Below are 23,802 nucleotides of genomic sequence, written 5' to 3' on the forward strand. Positions count from 1 at the left end.
TTGTATATAAATGAACAAGCCTCACAAAGGTCTCAGAGAGGAAAGATTCACTTTAGAGGATGGAACCACTGCATCACGGGGCGCCCGCGCAGATAGGGCCACTGACGATCATCTTTAACATCTTACGATTCTCTGATCTAGTTTCCAAGAAAGGCAATAGCTCCCAAGACTAAGTAAGGAAAGGATGCAGAGTGCCTGACACACAGCAATGACTCCCTGTTTCACCTAGAACTTGAACCAGGGAGATCAACACCTGTTCAGGGTCGCGAGCCAATGCAGTGAGTCGGAGACTCAGATGCAGAGCTCATGGTCACGGGCATCTGTATTCTTCAGGCCTGGGTAAGAGCGGAAAGTACGAACAAAAGCTGGATGTGACCAGCAGCTGCTTGGACTTATCTGCAAGGTTGCTCTGATTTTAAAAGATCATTTGTTTTGGCTCCAGACTGCATCACACCCTAGAAATTCTTCACTCCCATTCAAGAAAAGTAGGCTTGTTCATTCGACAAGTATTTGGTGAACGACTGCTTTGTGCTAGACTAATGCTGGTGGTATATCAGTGAACGAGACAAAAAAATCCCTCCCTCGTGGGATTCTAGGGGGGAGAAGCAGTGCAGGGTTCGGGGTGAGATTAGGATTGTAAAGAGGGTGATTGCGGAAGGCCTCACTGAGAGGATGACATCTGAGTAAAGACTTGAAGAGAGGGCAGCAGACCATACAGCCGTGGGGGAAGGACACTGCAGGCAGAGCAAAAGCCTGGGGGCGGTAGTAGCAGTGGTGCAAGCTTGCCTGGAGCAGAGGAAAAGCTAATGGGCTGGTGTGGCTGGACAGGGGAGAGTGAAGGGCATGGGGGGTACCTGAGCAAAGGAGTGACATGAAGTGACTCATGTTTTAAAGGGGTCACTTTGACCCTGGCACTGAGCATAAATGGGGGCGAGGGCAAGCAGAGAGGTCATTTGGGAGGACTCTGTGGCAACCCAGGCAAGAGATAGCAGTAGCCTGGACTGGGCTGAGAGCAGTGAGGTGGTCAGAAATGGTCAGATTCTGGAAGTATTTTGAAGGCGGAGCCAACCAGATTTGCTGATAGATTGAACAGGGAGCGTGAAAGAGAGGAGTCCAGGATGACTAAGGCTTGTGGACTGAGCAACCGGAGGTGCTGCCATTGGATGAAAAAGACAGGAAGTGCTGGATGGGAAGTGCAGGACGGCGGGGGGACCGGGAGCTGGATTGTGGACATGCCAGGCAGGCGGCTGGATATGTGTCTGCGGTTCAGAGGAGAGATTGGACACACACACGGGAGTTGCCAGCATGGAGACAGATGACGGTTCGAGGCGTATGACTGGATCACTGAAGGAGGGAGTGGAGAGTGAGGGTCAAGTTCTGAGCCTTGGGATGCTGCTCTAATATATACAAGTTGGTCAGATGAGGAGGAAGCAGAAAAAGAGACTGAGACGAGCAGGCAGTGAGGATGGAGGAACAGCAGGAAACGGTGCTGTCCTGGAAGCCAGGTAAAGAAAATGCTTCCCAGAGAAGGGAGGGACCAGTTGTGCTGATGCGTTCAAGTAAGAGCAGAACTGAGGAGGAGCCATAGTTGAAGCAAGGCGGAGGTTATCGGTGGCCAGACTAGAAGAGCTGCAAGAGAGAATGACAGGAGAGGATTTGGAGCCAGGGACATCAGAAACTCTTTCGAAGAGCATGGAGAGGTGGAAGTGGTTAGGAAGGCAGAAATAGCTGTGCATGGTATGCTGATGGGAACGATCCAATAGAAAATAAAAATCTGGTGATGTAAGAGATGCGGAATCACCAGAGCAAAGCAGGGATGTAGGAGGGGTTGGGAACTAGTGCCCAAGGAGAGAAGTTGGCCTCTGCTGAGAGCTGAGGGCAGATAGCTGACCCACGGTAGCAGGAGTGCTGGTGGAGACTGTGGGCGTGCTTTCCTTACAGTTTCTATTTTCTCAGTAAAAGAGGGAACAAGGTCTCAGGTGAGTGTGTGATGCTGGTGGTAGGCAGATGTGGGCTGTTTGAGAACAGGAAAAAAGGTAGAACCAGAAGTCCAGAGGAGTGAGTGGGTTAGGGGAATGTAGCAGGACTGACGGGCAGCTCTAGAGGCCCACTGAGGTTCACGGTCTTGAATTTCCAACAAGAGCAGCCAGACTTACTGTGCATTTCCCTCAACTGTATTCATCTGTGTGCTTACAGGTGTGAAAGAGTCACACACATAGTTTTAACCAGGGTAGAGGTTTTCCCAAGCAAGTACGAGAATGAAAACAAGAGGATTGAAGGTGCAAGGGAGTAATTTTAATGACTGGCCGTGGAATTTAAGGCACGTAAGGAGAGAAATGAAACATGAGAAGGGAGAGGAACAGTGAAAGCTGTTGGAGCTCCAGTGGGTAGAAGAATTTTTGAGTCCTAGAGGGTGTGAGTTGACAGATAGGAACTGGCTGTTGGAAAATGATCTGGGTGATGCTGAGATTCAGAAGGGATTGCAGTTATTAGTAGTGATAAGATCTAGGGCATTTCCATGGAGTGAGAGGCTGAGTAGTGTCAGAGAACCGAGGGGCTAGACTGTTAGACGGATCATCTCTGTGGATATGTGGATACTGAAATCAGCAAGAATGAAGACAGGAGCAGTAGTGTCATGACACTGAGGCAGGAACTGAACTCTTCCAGGAAGGAGGGGTGTGACCCAGGTTGGGGGGAGTAGATGCCTATGACAAAGAGGGGGAGCAGGATGTCTAGGCTGACACCCGTGGGTGACACTCCTGCTTTTGCAGGGAGGAGGGAAGAATAGTCTGAAAGTTACAAAGAAGAGCAAGAAAGACATCTCTCCCGTCCCCAGGTCCATGGTGTTGGGAGAGAAACAGAAACCACTCCCTGAGAGGGTGGTAAGGGTCCTGGGGAGTCTTGGGTTTCAGTTCCCAGTGAAAAGGTGATGCTCTGAGGGGGTGTTTCTGGGCACTGTGGGCTCTGGCACTGAATCCCAGCTCCAACTCCTACTTGCCAAGCGACCTGGAGCAAGCTCTTTATCCATGCCTCATTTACTCATCTGTAAAATGGGGATGGTGCTACCAATTAGTACCCACTTCACAGTGCTGTTAAGAGGGATATGTGGATTAAGGTTTGTCAGTCATGGAGAAAAATGCCTGGAACACAGGAAGTATCACATAGATATTTGTAAAATGAAAAGTGGACACAGAGTTCCAGGGGACACAGTGGAATGGTTCTAGGTATTAGGGGTGGTTGGGTGCTGCGGATGGAGAAGGGAATAAAGGTAACGGGACTGGAGTACAGGAGACAAGAGGGGGCCCGGGAGTCTGGATTCCCTGTGCTAACTCACAAAAATAGGGGAAAAGGGCGTAGTGAGATTAGTCCTGGAAAAAAGAAGGAGAACAACACCCGCCTCCGGATTAGCATCTAACGGGAGCAGGGAGCCTCTTGCCTATCTTCTTAGGTTCTCCTACTTTCTGCTCCCCTCTCTTTCTGCCTAGGTTGCCCACAGTTTAATTATCCCAGGTCACTGGTTTCCACGCATTTACACTAACATGTTTAGCCAAATGTAAAATTATAATAGTTTACATTGAACACAGTATATTTTAACAGTAAGCCATCTGCCAGAGAGTCCGAGTAGCAGCGATGGCACTCCTGGGGTCTCTTGGCAGATGGAGCAGGCATCTCAGCCATCCCAGGCTCTGGGTCAGCTGTGGCAGGAAGCTACGGTTCTGCTGGTGGCCACTCAGGGGAGCCCTTGTTGAGGAAGCAGGTGGAAAAAGGAGGAAGGTGCATCTGGTAAGTCTGCAGGCCTCGGGAGAGACTTTTCCTCCCTGAGTCACTTCTCCAGCGAGAGTCCCAGTCAGGCCTGGAGGCCCCACTCAGCTACAGGGCTGCTGCAGAAGAACAAATGCAGTGGAGAGTCCACGAGACTTAGGAACCCAGGCTGTCTTTGCTGGCCGCATCATCCCTCAGGGCCCCTTTCCTCATCTTTAAGCTTGGAATGCTCTTCCTTTATCATGTGTGTGTTTTGCCAATAGTTTTTTGCAGTCTTTTGCTTATCTTTTCATTTTCTTCGTGGTGTCTTTTGAAGCCAAAGTTATAACCGAAGTTATAAATTTTGACAAAGTCCAATTTATCAAATTTTCTTTTATGGACCATGTTTTTGGTATTGTTATCTAAGAAGTCTTTGCCTAACCCAAAGTCTTAAAGATTTTCTTCAATGTTTCTAAAAACCTTATAGTTTCAGCTCTTACAGTAAAGCTTATGATCCATTTTGAGTTAATTTTTGCATATGGTGTGAGGTAAGGGTCTAAGTTCATCTTTGGGCACGTGGCTATCCAGTTGCCCAGCACCTTAAAATGAGGGGAACGATTCATAAGGCCCTCTTTTCAAGGCTGTCTGGGGACTGGAACCAGGCCGAGGATGTGAGCTGCTGCACAACCACAAGGGCTTGGGACTATTGCTATTATTTGGTTAACACTATGCATGATGAGGGCAGGGGAGGGGGTCCTGGACTTGGGATTGTTGCTATTATTTGGTTAACACTATGCATGATGAGGGCAGGGGAGGGGGTCCTGGACTTGGGACTGTTGCTATTATTTGGTTAACACTATGCATGATGAGGGCAGGGGAGGGGGTCCTGGACTTGGGACTGTTGCTATTATTTGGTTAACACTATGCATGATGAGGGCAGGGGAGGGGGTCCTGGACTTGGGACTGTTGCTATTATTTGGTTAACACTATGCATGATGAGGGCAGGGGAGGGGGTCCTGGGCTGTGAAGAGCTCTGGCTTCCATCCGACTCCAAGAAGGTTTGAGTTCTGGATGCTGCTCTTTTCACTCATCAACTCCCACTCCCTCATTCTCTCTTATTCCAAAAGAACCACCCTGTCCTTTCTGACCTTTCACAAAGAAGAGCTGCACACTTACTATGAGCCAGGCATCATGTCAGGATCTAGGGGCCTGGCAGACATGGTTCCCACCTGCATGAGGCTCCCAGACTCATTGGGGAGACACGCAAGCACACAAGGCACATGCTTCTGCACTCCAGCACACTCCCATAGCCCAGGGGCCATGGGGAGGGCCCACCATCAAGCAGTCACAGAAACCTTCTGTGGGAATGTGACCTCCAAGCTGAGACATGAGGTGTCAGAATCAGCACAGTGCAGAGGGGAAGCATGGGCAGAGGGAACCGTATTGGCAGAGACCAGAAGGGAGACAGAGCATGGAGGTTTGGGAAAGTGAAAATGAACACTTGTAGCTCTAGTAGAGGATGGATTGCTGGTTTGTTCTTTCATTTGTTCATTCATTCATTCAATAAGAATTCACTGAGTGTCTACTCTTGCCAGGCCCTGTGTAGACCCTGGAAGTACAAACATGAGGTCCTCTTTAGGGAGTTCACAGCCTTTGGGATCTGGGGAGGGGAATGCTGTTGAGAGGCCTGGCCCAGGCTGCCATTCTGCCCAGGAGGACTCCAGCTACAAGGTCCCAGCCTCTAAGCTTGGAGTCGGGTGGAATCCAGCCAGCAAGGTTGTGTCAGGTACAGGCTTTCAGCTCACCTGGCTGCCCAGCCTGAAGGGGTGGTGAGGAAGGAAACGAGAGAAGAGAGCCTCACCCCCAACTCACCACCCTCCTCAGGTTTCTCAGCAGCAAACAAAGCAGTAATGAGGAAGGCTGTTGCGTTGCCATGGAAACACAGAGCAGCACCCAGCCTTTTCTCCTCACCCCTAAACCATGCCTGGACCTTCCTTCTCCCTTCTTTCCGGAAGGAGAGCTTTCTGGAGGTGGAACTAGCTCTTGTGTGTGAAGAAGAGGACAGAAAGCTTTCTGGAGACCAGAGTATCAGCCCTGGAAATAATAAAACTTGAAATTTGGAGGGCACTAAAGGCACACAGAGCAGGGACACCAACCTGCCTGGTGCAGGGGGCATAAAGGAACTTCTCTCTTTGGGCATGAATTTCACAGCAGAGCACAGGGAGGCTGTTCAGAGCATCAGGGAAAAGTAGGCTCTCTGGATCCAGAGTGTCTGAGCTTAAGTCCCAGATCCACCCTTGCTAGCTGTGTGACCATGGACAGTGGCTTCACCTCTCTGAGCCTCAGTTTCCAAATCTGGAAAGTGGGGATAACAACAGTACTGCCTCTCAGGGTTACTGTGAAGGTGAAGTAAGATAATTCACATAAAGCCCTTCACATGGTGCTTGGAAATATGTGTTCAAAATTAGCCAGCACTGTCATCATCGTCATTAGCTTCTTTGTGAGATGGCAGTGAGGGGCCCAGACTGGACCATTCCTAGCATCCTTCCCCCTACTCTGCTCTGGAACAGGCAAAAGGAGAGGTGCAGAGTATGGGAAGGGCCTTACGATATCCTCAAACTGCAGCCTGTGGCTGGCGCTGCTTCTGCTCTTCCTGTATATGAAAAGCAAATGCCAGCCTTGCTTTTTGGGCCAAGGAAGGGGGATGGTGTTAAGGCTGATTGGTGAGTCAGGATTCTCAGGTCCCCTCAGTTGCACATCTTATCTGATAGGGAAGTGTGAGGCCTTCCTCCCCTCCCATTTCTGCCCCATCCTGCGGCACAAGCTGGAGGCTCAGCAGCCCTAGGCCTGGCCAAAGTTTTCCTCAGAAACTGGGCAAAGGCTTCAGAAAGAACTGGCTTTGTCCTTATTACTCCTCTGGTCCATTGTTCACGTCCAGGCTTCCAGACCTGGCCTGGCTTCAGCCACTGCCGCCCTAACTAGACAGGCCAGCACTTTGCTCCCCACGTTCCCTTCCAGGTGAGCTGGCCATCTCAAGGCCAAGTCCAAATCCCAGAGTTCAGGTGGTCCAGGAGGCCCTAGAAGGGGCCAATCTTATTAACCCCTAACGCTTTATTGAGCATTTATTATAGGAAAATATTTCCTATTGAAGTACTAGCTCATTTCATCCTCAGAAGTACCCTAGGATACTAGAATCTCCCCTAGATGAAAAAGAAAATTAAGGCTCACAGAGGTTAAATAACTTGCCCAAAGTCACAGTGCTGGTAAGTGGCAGAGCTGGGCCTTGAACCTGGGCAGTTCATAACCCTCTGCTCTGATACCTCCTAGACCCTCTGGGCCTCTGCTGGGCTGGCAGTGCTGGGCAGGAGTCAGAGGGAGGGGATGACCTCGCTCAAGCCCTAGTCCAGGGATAGAACCTCTCCCAGCCTCTCAGGGTGGTGCAGTGGAAGGTACTGTGGACTGAGGGATCCCAGGAGAGCTGGGCTCTAGGCCACCTGTGTGACCTTGGGCAGGTGCCTTCCCTTCTCTGGGCTGGGGTTTTCATAGGAGGCTTCCGAGGTCCAGGCTGGAGCCAGGATTCCAGGTGTCCCAGAGACACGGCCTACAGCCACACGGCCTGCATTCCCGGCACTGGCCAGAGCCGACTCTGCTCCACCATCCCCATGAGCTCTCAGGAACTGGTCCATAGGGCCCGCATTTTGATTTGGAGAAGCAAATCACTGTAGTCACAAGCCACGTCCTAGGAGAAGCAGCTGTGGGCGGGAAGTCACCCCGACCCCCCCCCAAGACCCCCCCCCCCCAGAGTACACGAAGCTATAGCACCTGCCCTGCACCTCCTGCCATCTGGCCTTCTCAGTCTCTTCAATAATTCATCACCTCTTGTTAACAACAAGAAAGATTACTTCCCATGGTTCTGGACCTTAAAAAAATAGCGTTCCTGGCCATGGGCACCCCTCCCATCTCCCTTTCCTCTCTGGGTCTTTCCTTAAATCCCCTTTGCATGCCCTCTGCTCTCAGATCTGCTCCCACCCCGACCCTTTCCAGGACAAAAGCTCAGGGGCTCAGGTTCACTCTCACCACTAGGGGGCAGTGACTTTGAGGACAGGGAGGAGGGGAAGCGGCTGTAACCGCCGTGAGGGTTCTGGTTAAAGTCTGTCCCTACCCGCCATGCAAGCTGGCCATGACTCTTCCCCAAGTGTCAGTAAGCCCTTCCTTACTCTAAACTGCCCTTGGGTCTCCTCATATCTTCACAGGATGGTTTGCCCACTTTACACATGAAGAAACTGGGTCACCAGCAGGCTAAGAGATCCGCCTGAGGCTGGGAAAAGTGGTAGATTTGGGATCAGAACTTGGGTTTTCTGGTTCCCCATTCAGCACTCTTGGGCTTGGACCAGTGATCCTCAGCCTGCGGTGGGGGACACTGGAATTAGCTGCAAGGTGTTTAGTAGATCCAGATACTCACGCCCCACTCCAGACTTTAGGAATGAGAATCTCCGGTCAATTCTTATATACAGCCAAGAAAGAGAAACACCAGCTTAAGATTTCTAGGGTTATTTGCATCTAGATAAGGAGTTCTTGAAGATCCAAAAGGTTTTCTGACACCCCCTAAATAAGCAGGGAGGAAGAGGAGATTTGGGGATAAAGGATGGAAGCTCAGTGCCCCTTAAATCGTGCCACTGTGGAGCAGCTCATGAGACTGGTCCTTATATTCCTCTCTCCGGAGAGCTCCCCTCCCCTTCCCAGCTCATTTTGAGTCTGCGGAAAGTTGGCTGGAAATCTAGAGAGGCTGACACCACCTCTTCACTTGAATCCCCAAACTCTTGCATTTCTCCCTATGTCAGAGATCAATGGCCTGGCCACTTCTTCACGGCGCACCATGCCTGCCCTCTGTCCTGTCCCCATATCTATCAGGGCTGCTCCTCCTGCCCTGACTGAGCTTGAGCCACTTCTTCCTGGCCTTGGCTGGAGGCTTGGTCTCAGCAGCCTCACAGCCCCTGCGTCCAGCTCAAAGCCTTCCTCCAGTGAGCAGCCCAGTCTGTACCTTGTCCCCACCCTCTTTTCACAGGCGGCCTTTGCTACCACCACCTGGCATACTTCTCCTGGTTTTCATGCACAAGAGTGGCCAGTTCCCTGACAAATCTGTGGGCTTCTTGATGGCAGGACCTATGTCATTGTGGCTCCCCCACGATGACCAACATTTATAGGCCTCAATGAAATAGAAGGGTCTTTATCCAGGGCCACATTTGGGGCAGGAAATAAAATGTGGGTGATTTGCATATGCTTGCATAGTGTGCAGAGAGCGCCTGAGTCATTCATTTTCGCCTCTCCACAGCACGTCGTTGGTTAACAAGTCTTGCGCCTCATGTCACAGCATAGAGGAAAGGGAACGTATGATTTGGGGTCAGGAGATCGGGTGTGGATCTGGCTCTATTATTTGCTAACTGTTACTTAACCTCTTGCTGCTCAGTTTTCTCTTTTATAAAATGGACATAATTATGTCCATCCTGCCTATACCAGGGTGTTATGAAGATTGCTTAAAGGAGATAATAAGTGGAGACATTTTTATAAACTATAAGTACCCCCAATATTGGTGGCTACCTCTGCTATCCTCTTCCTAGGATTGAGGACAGCCCTAAATGATCCCCTCAACCACCCCTGTGGCCAGCCCCAGCACGGGGTGGGCGGGTTGGTGCTCCATTTTGCCATCACTCCAGCTAAAATCAGAAAGGCGCTCAGCACCACGGACAGCATCACGCAGAGCAACTCATTTCCGCTGCTGCTTCTCTCTGCCAGGGCTCTGTGGGCAGTGCTTGCTGATACCCCTGGCCCAATAATAGGAAGGCCAGGTAACAGCTATTGAATGAGTTCTATGTGCCAGGCACTGTGCCAAGTCTCTTAATGCATCACCTGGGTTAACAAACCTATCAGGTTGCCTGTCGGATACGGTCGATGGCCTTCGGCGTCCATCCCCACCTCTTTCTAGCGTGCCTTCCTCTATTGCAGAAGCTGGAAAGCTGAAAACGACATTTACAACACCCCTTTGCAGCTGGGGCTCTGAATACAGGTCAGGTTCAGTCGATTAGATGCACTGGAGATAGATTTATAAGGAAGAAGTGGGGCGGAGGCCATCTTCCTGCTGCTCCGGCTGTGCTCAGCTGACAAGCAATGTTGAGGAGGGGAAGGAGTTGTCTGCAGCAGATCAATGCCCAGTCTTTGGCTCCCGGGGAAGGGAGGGTGAGAAGAAACTGTGGTGCAGGCTGCAGAGGCTCCCTGGTCCTGGCTTGCAGGTGAGAGGATGTGAATCCATGGCTCCAGTACTCCCATCCTGGCTGTGGCTGAGGAGCAGTTTGTCTAGTGGGTCAGTTCTGCTCTATTTTAAAGACTCAGGTTCTAACCCTTCTGGTGATTTTATGAGCATGTAATTCTCTGGTTTAAACTCTGTTTGCTTTAAGTTCTTAAAGTGGTTTTTGCTTCCTGTACTAACAACAGGTAGGTACTATTATTATCCCATCTTGGGCACAGAGAATCTCAGGCACAGAGAGGTTAAGTGACTAGCCTAGTTCAGGCAGCCAGTGAGCAGTGGGACCTGAGCCCAGGACATCCACCTCCCCAGCCCCCTCCTAATCATTTTGCTATGCGCCACCCCCAAGGCAGAGAACACCAGCAAACATCCCAGCAAACAGGAATAAAGCCCCCAGGCTAAATACAGAAGCTAAACGGAGAAAAGAAAAAGATGACAGAGAATTCTGGAAACGAAGTCCAGGCCCAAGTGGACACAGCTCATGACAAATCTTCAGAAGAAGAAGAGGAAGGAGAGGACACAGATGTTTGTGAAGGGCAGGCATGGTACTGGTGCCTTCGTATAGTTATCCCACTGACCATCACTCACACCTCACAAGCAAGCTAAGAGGTAGCAGCCTAAAAGGTAAGTATCATCAGTATCCCCATTTTACAGGTAGAGAAACTGAGGCTCAAAGAGGTCAAGTAATGGGCCTAAAGCTACACAGCTGGAGAGAGACAGAGGCAGGATTGGAATCTAAGGGTCTGGTTCTACTACACCATGTGACCTCTGAAGGCACAACCGGGGAGAGAGCTGCTTTGCCCATTCCAGGAGGGCTGTATTCCTGGAGTACAGGAAGACAGGCCCCCCTTCAGATCTGTACTACATCCAAGGGACTCTCCACTAACAGGGAGGAAAGGCTGCGGTGGGCAGAGGGAGCTGCAGCACAGCCAGGGGAGATGGTAGCCATCTGGTCCCTGGCTGGAGGCTGAGTGCGCCGGCTTCCCCCTCACCCGTCTTACCTCTGGGACCTCCATAGGAAGCCCTCTTCTTGCTGGGAAGGTTCCTTCCCTTGCCCTCCAGACCCTGCACCCCAACCCAGGGCTCATGCCTTTTTGCCTATGGCCCCCAAGTTGGTGAGCAGCCATGATCATGTCCAAATGGGGCTGGGGACAGGGGTGAGGCAGTGGTGGGGATGTCTTCGATACCAGCCCCTGGGAGCTGGGCAGTGACAGGGGGACACTGGGAGATGGTGGGGCAACTGCCTACTTGTGCCAAAAAGACAAAGTAGAAAGTAAAAACAGCAGGATATAATGATGTTAAACTAGATGATTTCCATTCTAAACGAAAGGCGGGGGATGGGGGAGAATAAAAAACCAAAATAATACCTGTAGAAAAAAAGACCAGTTATCTCTGGGTGGTGAGACTATGTTCTTTCACTGGTCTTTAAAAAATTTTTCTGAATTTGAAAAACTATTGAATATGAGCCTGAATTATTATTTATAATTAGAAAAAAATCATATTTTAAAAGGCAGGCTTGATATTTCTAAGCCTACATACAATCAGCTTCCCCTCATCCTTCGGCATCAAATCCTTCTTCTTCCCCCCTCAAGTGCCCTCATTTTGACCAGCTACCACTCAAGTTTGTCAGGGGGGTTGAGGGGGTAGTGCGGGGTGCAGGGGCCTGGCCCTCGGGGTGATATGTGGTCCAGGGGTTCCTGTGCAGGCTGCCTGCTCAGAAGGAAGATTCAAGGCCTGAATCTGAGGCCACCTCCTCCTCCCTCCAACCGCAGGGCCGGGCTTGGCCCGGTGCAGGAAGGTCAAGGCTTGACCTTGCACCACGTGGGCAAAGGTAGCCGCCAGGCCCCTGGGGGTCAGCCTGGAAGCCAAGGCAGATCAGTAGCTCCTCTGGCAGCTGTGGTGCTGACCGCAGTGTGAAGACCCAGGTGCAGTGATCAGGGAGGGGGCTCCGTGTCTCCCCAGCACAGTTCTCTCCTGGGCAAGCGGGGGCCCTGCCGCCCTGCTCAGCCCCTCCCTTCCTCCCCACCCCACCCCAATCAACCAGTGGAAGATGGGGACCACTGAGGCCCCTACAGCCCCCTTGGCGGGTGGTCTGAACCTAGGTTCCCATGGGGAAGGGAACAAAAGAGAAACAGGAGCCTCCTGGGCTGGGCCTGACCTCTGGACTGTCTCTCAGGTGCCTGACAGGCTCTGGTGCACACTCCCTTCCAGGTTATGAAATGTGTTTACAGCCATCATCCCACCTGGCCCCCAACAGCCCTGTGGGGGCAGGAGTGATGACTGTCCCCATCTTACCAATGAGGATGCTGAGGCCCAGAGAGGGTGAGGAGCCTGCCCAGGGTCACACAGCCAGCAGTGGTAAAGCAGATGGAGGTGGGGGTCTGAAGCCAACGCCTGAGCTTTTCCATAGCTCACTGCTCCTTCTGACATCTGAGCTCTAGACTCCTGGCCTGCTCCAGGGGGAGGCCCCCTTGGCCCCAGGGACTCCTCCAGTCTTAACTCCCCCATCTCCCTCTAAGAAGCCTCAGTTCCAGCAGATGGGTAGACCCCTGTCCCTCAAAGGCCTTGGCTTTCTCTGCTCCCTCCATTCTTCCGCTTTGCAGAAAGGCCTCGTGAGCCTCCCCACAACAGGATGCTCCCCTGTCAAGCCAGCTCAGCTCCGCTTCCTCCAGGCACCCTGGGTCTCAGCAATTTCATCCTCCCCTCGACTCTCAGAGCCCTCACTTATCCTTTCTTGAGTTCTCTAAGGGTAGTAGGTGCTAAAGAGAATGAGATGTGTCTCTCGCTTCACCAACCTCATTCTAGAAGGGACGTGACAAAGGCCTTGCTTGGCTAAGAGGCAATTATAACATATAGTGTGTAAAAAGGGCTGCCACAGGGGCAGGACTCACGGTGAGGGGAGCTGAGCCCAATCTGGAGTGTCTAGGGACCCTTCCAGGATCAGGGGAGCCTAAGTTGTCCTGCAGGTCATGATGGACTCTGCTGGAAGGGCTCTCTGTAGCTATCCTTAACTTGGCCAACAAGGCCTGCCTATGGCTCTAGCTTCGTCTCACCCAACTCTCCCCTCATTTCCATCCCCTGGCCCCTCTGTCTGTCCCTCAATGCCTGCAGCATGCCACCTTCCCTCTTGCCACAGGGCCTTTGCATATGCTCGTCCTCCTACCTGGAATGTTCCCCTTCCCGTGAGTTAACTCATTCTCCCACTAGTTAATCTCAGCTCAATTTTTGCTTCCTTAGGGAAGAACTCCAGACCAGGTCAAGCCCACACATTCCATCCTGAGAAACAGACATAGGTGGCATTTAGATGTGGGTCCCTAGGGAGAGCTAGATTCCTTGGGTCCAAATCCTGCCTCTGCTATTTACTAGCTTCATGTCTTTTGGTGAGTGTCTTAACCTCCCAGGCCTCAGTCTCCTTATTTGTAAAATGAGAATGTTAATAGCATCTACCTTACTGGGTGGATGTGAGGAGTATATGAACCAATTCACAAGAAACACTCAGAACAGTGCCTAGCACATAGCCATGGCTCAATACAGTGAAGTATTATTTCCTTGTGAGTACCTAGTACCTCTGATTTTATTTATGGGATGACACAGCAAATGGCTGACTTCCCCAGTGGATGGAAAGCTCCTTGATGACACAGCCCAGGGCTGTATTTGCTCATTATTTTCTCTGCTGTGCTGGGTAGAGCATAGCGCTTTACAAATATTTGTTGAAGAAAGGGACGATTGGCAGTGGGGCTAGGGCGGGTCTCATTTGGCCCCCGGATCTCAAACTCAAGAGTGTTTTGGCTGGAGAGGCTCTTACAAATCCTCTAACCTAAGCCTCTCCTTCCCCAGATGAGCGAAGGTTGCTGCTGGCTAACAGTTCCCTGGCTTCCAGTCTCACAGGGCTCCTCCCCAACTCCCCTCCCCCTGCGCTCTGCTCATTCAGTGGACTGAGGGCATGGTGAAATCTTGGACTGAGGCATCCATTTCTGTCGATTTAGGGAAAAAAAAGTGGCACGTCATCTCATATCTGAGGGTTGTGGAAAAAAATACATGCCCACCACAGCTTTGTGAAGCTGCAGGCTTCCATTCAACCTGAGTTATTGCCGTAATTCCCGTCTCCGTGGTAACAAGTCCAGACTAAGCCTTCAGCTAGCGGAGACTGGGCAAAAGACTTGTCAGCAGCAAGACCCCGTCCCCCAGTCTGAGATGCCAGCAGTGTTATTCTCTCTTCAGCCTCTTCCCTGATGGATTCCTCTGCAGGAGTCCTGAGCGGACTGAGAGAGGAGGGCAGGGGAGATGCAGCCACAGCAGAGGTCCCAATCCATCCCAGAGTCAGCCCCAGTTAGAGCTGGGATGAAGGCGCCTGCAGCAGGAGCAAATAGGCAGGATGCTACTGGGTGCTGTCCTACCCCAGCTCTGTCTGCTGCCAGATGGGCTCTGGTGGATGGTGCCACACGCTGAGGGAGACAGAGAGACCCAAGGCTCTGCAGCCGGGAGGCTGAGCCCTAGTCCACGCAGACCAACCAGCTGTTGGTGATTCGCTGGTGTGCAGACAGAGCCAGCCTTAACTGAACACCTGCTCTGTGCCCGGCACTGGACTAGGAAGCGGGGAGGAAAGATATATAGCAGACGGATCTGCCCTCAGTGAGCTCACAGTCAGGCGAGAGCACACAATCAGAACAAAGAGGAACAGGTGCTCTGGTCAGTGAAGAAAGCAAGAGGCAGATGCCACCTCCCGTGCGCCTGCCTGAGTCTGGATTTTCTCCAGGAGGAGACTCAAGAAACTCTTGACAGTGGTTGTCTCCTGGGAGAGGAATACCGCCTGGGGGGTGGAGGCCGAGGCAGGGAGAGGAAGGCTTTCTTTTCATGATATTCTCATTTTAATTTTTGGATTTTGTACTAAGTTCACATCTAACCAAACCAAACCAAAAAGAGCAAAACGAAGATGAAAAGCACCACGTGACAGGTACTACAATAGGGTGTGGCAACCCTGTGCTGGGCTTGGGGAGGAGGAACCGGCAGCTCTGACATCAAGGGACTCAAAGTTCTCATCTGCAAGGGGTGTGTGTGTGTATCTGTGTGGGTCTGTCTCTGTACCTGTGTGTTTGGGATGTGTGTACTTACTGGGTTGAATAGTGTCCCTCCAAAGTTCATGTCCACCTGGAACCACAGAATATGACCTTATTTATGTAACTGTATATGGTGATGGATGTTAACTGGATGTTAACTGGACTTATCGTGGTGATCATTTTGCAATATAAGCAAATATCCAATCATTATGTAGTATATCTGAAACTCATATAATGTTATCAATTATACCTCAACAACTGGGACTTCCCTTGTGGCTCAGTGGTTAAGAATCTGCCTGCCAATGCAGGGGACACGGGTTCGAGCCCTGGTCCGAGAAGATCCCACATGCCGCGGAGCAACTAAGCCCATGCGCCACAACTACTGAGCCTGTGCTCTAGAGCCCGCGAGCCACAACTACTGAGCCTGCGTGCTGCAAGTACTGAAGCCCACGCACCTAGAGCCCGTGCTCTGCAACAAGAGAAGCCACCGTAACAAGAAGCCTGCGCACTGCAACGAAGAGTAGCCCCCACTCATCACAACTAGAGAAAGCCCGCGCACAGCAACGAAGACCCAACACAGCCAAAAATAAACAAATAAAATAAATAAATTTATTTTTAAAAAAAATTATACCTCAACTAAAGAAAAAGAATACACCCTTATTTAAAAGTAGGATCTCTGCAGAGATAGTTAGTTAAAATGAAGCCATACTAGATTAGGGTGGGCCCTAAATTCAATGACTGGTGTCTTTACAATAAGGCTACATGGAGACACACAGAGAAGAAAACCATGTGAAGACAGAGGAAGAGACAAGCAAAGGAACACCCAGGGTTGTCAGCAACCACCAGAAGCTGGAAGAGGCACAGAAGGATTCTTCCCTAGAGCCTGCAGAGGGAGCGTGGCCCTTCCAACAGCTCGATTTTGGACTTACAGCCTCCAGAACTATGAGAGAACAGATGTCTGTTAAGTCACCCTGTTTATGGCAATTTGTTACAGCGGCCCTAGGAAATGAATACAATAGGTCTATGCATTTGTGTTTGTGTATTTTGAGGTGTGTGTATCAATGGGTTTTGAATTTTGGATGTGCTTGGGAAAGTGCTTATGACTATAATTTGAATTTTGGGTGCTTGTGTGCGTTTTGGGGTGCATGCGTGTTTATGTGTTCATATATGTGTAGTTGAGTTATGTATGTGCATTTATGTATGTGTGTATGTGTGTTTTGGTGTGTTTGCAAGCATATGTGTATACAGCCAGTGATCTATCTCCAGGGTCTCGCTCAGCCCTAACATTCCAGAAGTCTGCCCTGGGGCCCCTGCTGTAGAGGTTGGCCTCCAGAGGATGCAGGCCAGTGGTTGTGGAGAGGGACCAGCATCAAGGCTAGGTTGGAGCATCACCCCATCTGGTCTAGAGCCACCTGGGAAAGGGGAGGTCCGTGGGGAGAGTGTCCTCCAGTGCACCTGTCCTGTCGGCATAAGGGTTTCAAGGTCAGGATGTGGGTCTAGCAGGAGCCATACGCTGGGGGCCCAGCCTGACAGCCTTCTTGGAAGCCTTCCGCAGAACAGAGGCCCCCTGAGAGAGAGACCCCCTCCCGTGACTCTGAGTTACTTTGAAACATTAGAGCAGTGGTTCTCAAACTTTGGTACATCAGCATCACCTGGAGGGCTTGTTACACCACAGATGGTTGGGCCCCACCCCAGAGTGTCTGATGCACTAGGTCTGGGGTGGAGCCTGAGAATTTGCATCCCGAATAAATTCTTGGGTGATGCCGACACTGCTGGACCTGGGACCTTGTTTTGAGAATCACTGCGTTAGACCACACAACAGGGGATGGGGTTCCTCTTCCCCCTTCCGTAGGCCTTACAGCAGGCTTCCAGCTCTTTTAGCACAGGCCCTGGAAAAGTCAGGGCTGGCAGGCTCAATCCTATTCTCACAGTCTGTCTCTCACAGTTACCCACCTGTCACACAGGAAATCATTTATTCAGCAAAATAATAGGCTCTGTTCCCTGCACTCAAGGCTCTTACAGTCTAGGCACAAGATTCTGGTGGGTACACAGACCCCCAAAGAAACCACAACACGTCTGCATAAGTGGACTCAGGAGGCCTGCCGAAGGGGTGCTGGGAGCATTGAGGAGGAGCCCCTGACTGAGCCTGGGGCAATCCGGAAAGGCTGCCTGGGGGAGGTTTCAGCCAAGGCAGCTCTTAAGGGAAGAACAGCAGTAGCCATATTAATTGAAGGCTTACTGCCAGGCACTGTGCTAAGACTTTGCAAGCATGAGCTCTTTCAATCCTCACAACAATCCCAAGATGGGAACTATTGTCACTGAAGGGAGATCTGAGCCCAATCTGCAGCCTCATTCCCAGCCTTGAGCATCTATGGGGACCCTGACCTGAAGAGGAGTTGTGGTGTGGAGGCCAGGGCAGGACATTCCAGGAGGAGACCACATGTGCATCCCCACAGAGACGGAGGTGGGCTCAGACTGTGTCCAGGCTTTCCCGCTGGAAAAGCACCACCCCTCCCTCGGGGCAGCAGACTGAGGAGGGACACCCCGCTGGCTGCCTTGGGCAGGAGCTGGAGAGAGGCCGAGGGAGGGTGCTCTCTCTGAGTGCAGCTGCTCCAGCGAAGGGTGGGAGCCAGATGGCAGAGGCTGCAGGTCTGCCTCACATAGCTTCACTTGGCCGGGGCCAAAGCGGGGACACAGGGGCCTGAGACTCCCAGTGCTGCAGGGGTGCGGCCCGCTACGTACAGACTTGTTTGTGATGAAGTTTAGCCCTGAAGACAGGCTGAGGGGTGACTGGCTGGCACAACCTCCATGACTTAGCGTGGCCCCCAGGCAGTGTCTGTGTGGCTCTAGGGGTCCCTGACCTTCTCAACTAGAGCACAAGCCCCCAAGCCAGGGTCCAGCCTCCTTACAACCTTACTCCTGCCCCTTGGGTGAGGGGTAAGGAAAGCCACTCTGAGCCATGCTAAATGAGTACTCAAATAGTGACCTGAATCCAGAGGATGGAGCCAGAGGAAATGAGCTCCAGCAGCAGCAAGAGGTATTCTAGTTAGAAACCAGGAAGCACTGGCCTAGGATGCTCAAGAGAGAAGAGAGACCTTCTTCTGGGGAAGAAGAGGGACCTAACCTTGTGTCTTTGACAGTCTGCCTGTCTGGGAAAAATATGGTGGGGAGTTCTCTCTCCCCTTCCTTCACTAGCTTCTCCATCAAATCTTACCTACATTTTAGTTCCTTCTCTCCTTTCCTGCTGACCTCCCATTTCTGCCTTTTTTGTCTGAGTAGGCAAAGGCTCTCTCAGCTTGTCTCAGTGTTGCTGGGGGCCTTTGAGCCTGGGCACACTCAACTCAGCCAATGTTCACTCAGCCCTATATCTGCTGGGCTCTGCCTGTCAGGTGGGAGATCAGACAGTTAAACCAATGCCCACACCCAAGGCAGAGTAAGGGCCACACAACAAGAAAGGTACAAGCCAAGGTGATGGGGCTGAGAGACCACAGCCTCAGGGGCCAGGGAAGGCTTCAGAGAAAGGCAGGTGGGATTTCTAGGTTGGCAGAAACCAGTGGCGGCAGGGGCAGTTCAAGCAGAGGGGACAAATGAGTGGAGAAAAGAAGCATAGCATGGAATATTCCAGAAATAGCAGGTAGACTGGCTTGGCTGCAGAAGCGGGGTGAGAAGAATCTTGTAAGATAACAGGCAGGTTGGGGACCATGAGGTCCTGAATTTCAGGCTGAATGATTTGCACTTAATTGTGCAGGCAGTAGGGAGCTATTGAAGGTTTTGGAGGAAGAGCATGACATTATCTGGGCTGAGATTGGAAGGGATTCTAGATTTTGCTCCTCTGCTAGGAGCTCCTGAAAGGCACCTGGCCCTGATTCTGAGTCCACAGACTTCTCAGGGGTTTCCAAGGGGAGCAGACAACTGGTGTCTCAAATGTCACCTTTTTGGTGAGGCCTATCCTGATGACCTTATTTAATAACTCAGTTTCCCCGGCACTCCCCATCCCCTTTTCCTTCTTTGTCTTCCCATCACATTCATTGCCTTCTAACATACTTCCTCCATGGTTTATGCTGTTTACTGTCTGCCCCACCCTCATTAGAATGAAGGCCTCTTGAGGGCAGGGTCCATGTCTGTTTTACTTGCTGCTGAATGTTCCAGTGCCTAGCATAGTGCCTGGAATCCCAACAGATCCATTCGTGTGTGGAATGCATCAAGGGAAAAATACCACCCTGCATGCACCGGCACAGTCTGGTGTGTTTCCTCCCTGTCACTTCGCTCCTGGCTTCCTAAGCTTGGCAGTGCCTGAGTGGAAAAATCTCTGAGAAAATCAGACAGAATTCTGCTTCTTCCCTGCTGCGCCTCTCACCCTTGCCAGGAGTCTGAGAAGATTTGGACTGTTCCTTCCTCCTTATGCTGCCCAAAATGCCACCACTTCCCTTCATCTTGGAGTGGGGGCCAGTCGAGGCAAATTTCAGTTAAGGGAAGCAAGAAGCTTGCAGGACTGAGGCAACCCCACTCGGTAGCCTGGAAGAACAACTCCGATGGACTCATCAGAATAACTGCACATTAACGAGCTTCCACCACTGCAAGCACTATACAGGGGCTCTAGGCATTTTGTTCCATTCTGACCTCCCATCAACCCTATGGAGTGGGTATTATCCTCCCATGTTACAGATGGAAAAACAGAGGCTCAGAGAAGCTACTCGATAAGGCCAAGTTCTTCCCACCAGATAAGGAGCCCCGTTTTGAACATGGATCTATCCTCCTCCAAGCCAGTGCTTGATCCTCCATGGCACACGGCCTCTCTTCTGCCAGAGAAGCAGCTGAGATGCGCGGAGCGGAGCTTGCTGAGTTCTCTGTCCAAGGTGCCACATCATGGGTGGTCTCTGTTGGCCTCGGGCTTCCCACCTGAGCTATGGGAGCTGAAGTTTTGGCCACGTCCCAATGATGAACGAGGACAATGATGTCACATCTGCCACCTGGCCTGAGCTCATCAGAGTGTGAACACTGCCTGTTCTGGCCTGTGGCCAGGCGTCCTCTCCTCACTCCGGTGTGCACCATGAGAGCTGGAGTCCAAAAGAGGGCTCCCTGCCTTTGCGGCCCCAGCAGATGCAGGGTAACCAAACCTACCCCTGTGTACAGATCTAGCGCCCAACAGATCTAGCTCCCCACCAGTGGGGAGGCCGAAGAGCTTGGATCAAAACCCCAGCTGTGGGTTCCCAGCAGAGGAACGCAGTTAACCTACCTTAAGGGTAGAAACCCTCTCTCTCAGCAAACATTCAGCACAGTCACTAAATAGGCAATGGGGAGCCATGGATGATTTTAGAGCAGGGGAGTGAGATGACTGCACGGTGGTTTAGGGAGGTGAATCAGGCAGCAAAGCATGGTTGGGGGAGAACAGGCTTTCGAAATGATCCGAGCTAACGTGTTAAGCACTCACTTACTGAGTGCTAGAGTTGTTTCAAGTGCTTTACAGATATCAACTTTTCTCTTCATAGTAACCCTAGGGTACGTTGTTATTCCCATTTTACAGATGAGAAGACTGATGTGTAGAGAAATTACAAGGCTAGTAGGTGGTGGAGCTGGGAGCTGAACTCACCTGGCTCCCAAGCCTGCCTTCTTTACTATTATTTGATGCTGCTTCTCACAGTGATCTGGATTGGGGGAACAAGGGTCCAGCATGGTCTGGGCAGTGGGCAGGGCCAAAGGAAGAGAAATGAAACACTGCCTGCGGTTTAGACTCCTTGCCTTGGAGGGCTCTCACAAGGCCAGACCAGGCACGTAGAAGGGAGATGTGAACATCAAGCACTTTGATCTGAACGGAAAAGAACTATAGCTAAGATCACTTTTATTGATAATAGCAACAATCACAATGTTCTTGGCCAAGAGCCCATACAGGATAACTTCTTTCACGGAAAAGAAATTTTAGAGACTCTCAGACAAAGAAATCTTATCACAGTTATAGCCTCCCTTGACTATCCAATCCTTTCTTGGTTTTATGTATTAACTTGAGGCAGCTGCACCCAGGAAGGGCCCTGAGACCCAGGGCTTCCTGTGCTGTTTTAACGAGATTACGCTTGATTCCTCTGAGATGTTCGCCTACACCATTTTAAATGACACTGTTCATATAAGTAATGCTTGAGAAGTTAAAAGAAATTGAGGTTGGAACATATCACTAAGAGTCCTTCCAGCTCCAACAGTCTATGAAGATACCATCTGTCCTAACCTTTTCCCAAGGAAAAATTGTCAAGAGGCAGGGAACTCTCAGAAGAGCCTTGTCTGGCTGGGACTAGGCCCGTTCCCAAACTGGAGTCAGCTGGGCAGGAGCCACTTGGCACTCAGCTAGCAGCTCGGGCTGGGGGCATTCTAACCAGAGCCAGGGAGTCTTTGGTCCCTTTTCCAGGTCTCAGGAGCCAGGGTCACCTGGGACAGTGTCCTTCCTGGCCTCTCCTGTTAGGCTACGGATTTAGGAGGGCTGGGGAGGGCCTTTGCTCAAGCGTTGACTAGACAGCCACGGGCCATGGGCTTGAGGAAGGAGCTGGTGGTAGGGGCTTAGCCCTGCTGGGTAGGATGATGGCAAGAGCACCTACCTGGAGCAGCAGGTGAGGTTGGGGACTCAGGAGATGGGCTGTCACTGGCCCTCCCTCCTCTTAATCAGCCCTCAGGTGCTTCCAAGCGTCCCGGCTGCGTCCCTGCTTAATTCCTGACCACAAAGATGGGTCCTCCAAGGCTCTGTGGCACAGGGACAAAGAAGCGCTCTCAGGGCAGGCGGGCATGGATTCCACTCTTCCCTGAGCCTCCCTGTGGCTCCTCCCCCAGCCCAAGCAGGCCAGGCCCCTCCCAGGTCCAACATGCTTGTCAGCATGTTCCCACGAGGCCTGACTCAGGGGAGCTCTGATGGGGTGAGGGACACCCCGGATGCAGCCATGACCCCCAGTCTGCCCCCCACCTCCACATCCAGCTGCCCAGCCCTGGGGTGGCTGAGCCAGGGAGCCATCCTTCATCGCAGATGGGCAAGGGCCCAAAGGGAGGGGGACCATGGACGGAACACTGCACTGGAGTCCCGGCACCTAGGTCCGCTCTGCTACTTCCCCCTGGTGAGCTAGAGCACCCCCACTTTCCCTCAGTGGGGTGGAGGCTTCAGCTAGATACACAGACACTGCCTGCAGGGCTGAGCTGGGGAGATCAGAGGGACCCATAACCATCAGGTGACTTCAAGTAAGACCAGGATCATCTTGGGGTGGAGGTCTTGCTAAACTGCAGGTTTAAGGGCCCTATCCTAGCCCATCTCCAGGAAGGTGCCTGGGAACATGCATTTTAACAGGTTCCCCACGTGAGTGCAAATGAACTAGGACTCGCTGCACTATGTGCTGGGAAAGGGTCTACAAGTCCAAGGATGAAACTTTGATCATACGCATGAGGGGGTCATCAGTCCCTCCCCTAAAAGCAGCATCATAGGAGCCCAGTCTCTGCAGCAGACTAGCCAGGGGCCCTGGGCAGCCCCTGAAAACATCTCTGGGTCTCATTTTCCTTGTGGACAAAATGCAGATTGGAGATGACCTCTTGGGCCCTACCAGGTGTAAAATTATGAATGTAAGGACAGGTGAACCCACTGAGAAGTGAATTTAAAAAGAAAGTTCAGGGAGGCATTTTAAGTAGTATTCTCCCTGTATAAATAGTTTTTCTTAAATTCACTTTTTGAATTCTGAAAATAACATACTTACAGTGGGACAAATCAAACCATTCAAAATAATGCAGAATGAAAAGTCTCCCTGCTATTCCAGACCTCTGTTCCACTCCCAAACATAAACATTTTTAAGTTTCCTGTTTGTTTTCCTCAAGGATTTTTCCGTAAATATTGACAAATGTATATCTATGCCTGCATCTTTATTTTAAACCCAACCAGGACCATATTCCCGGTACTCTATCTTTGTTTCTTAGTTAGTATACATCACACATCTCTGTATACCAAGAGACAGATCCTTCATTCCTGTAGCAGCTCATAATGTTCCACTGAAGGATGCACTATGATTTACATGAATCTATCCTTGTTGGTGGATGTTTAGATTGTTTCTACATTTTTGCTGCACAAGCAAAGCTGCAGTGAACAGCTTTGATTATACATCTTTGTGCATAAGTGTGAGGTTAGCTGTAGGATAAATCCCTAGGCATAAGGAGTCAAAAGTTAGGTGGATCTAAAATTCTGATATTGCCAAATTGTCCTCCAAAGAGGATGAACCAGTTTGTGCTGCCCAACCATGCGTGAAGAGTGCCTGTTACCCTCCCTACCCTTGACAACACTGTGAATTATTGAATTTTTAAACTTTGCCAATATGCAAGTTGAAAATGGCATCTTGTTTCAATGTGTACTTCTTTAAATATCAGAAAGGGCAGGCATTATTTTCATGTTTATTGACTGACTGGCCTTTGCATTTATTTTCCAGTGAACTATGTTCTTTCTAATTCATCTTATTGATTTTTAAGAGGTTTTTCTAAATTAAGGCAATTAACTTTTACGTGTATTACAAATTGTCATTCGTCTCTTTTTTTAACTTTATTTATGGCATCTTTTGCTTACAGAAATTTCAGATTTTTCTGTAGTCAGAAGTATTTCCTGGGGCTTCCCTGGTGGCGCAGTGGTTAAGAATCCGCCTGCCAATGCAAGGGACACAGGTTCGACCCCTGGTCCGAGAAGATCCCACATGCCGCAGA

At 50.9% G+C, this 23,802-nt stretch overlaps 1 protein-coding gene across 6 annotated transcripts in view; it reads right to left on the reverse strand.

The window, feature by feature from the left end:
• TMEM63C (transmembrane protein 63C) overlaps window positions 1–23,802 on the reverse strand; it is a 452,188-nt gene that overhangs the window by 357,159 nt on the left and 71,227 nt on the right. The window contains exon 2 of one of the 6 annotated variants that reach the window (XM_082384694.1): window positions 21,681–21,822. The exons of 4 other annotated variants lie outside the window; for them this stretch is intronic. The gene's annotated coding sequence lies outside the window, so the exon portion shown is untranslated. Of the gene's footprint in view, window positions 1–21,680; window positions 21,957–23,802 lie in introns of those variants that run through there. One more of the 6 variants, XM_082384693.1, reaches the window with a different exon arrangement.

The sequence above is a fragment of the Balaenoptera borealis genome (assembly GCF_965194805.1).
Source record: "Balaenoptera borealis genome assembly, chromosome: 3".
Classification (NCBI taxonomy): Eukaryota; Metazoa; Chordata; class Mammalia; order Artiodactyla; family Balaenopteridae; genus Balaenoptera; species Balaenoptera borealis.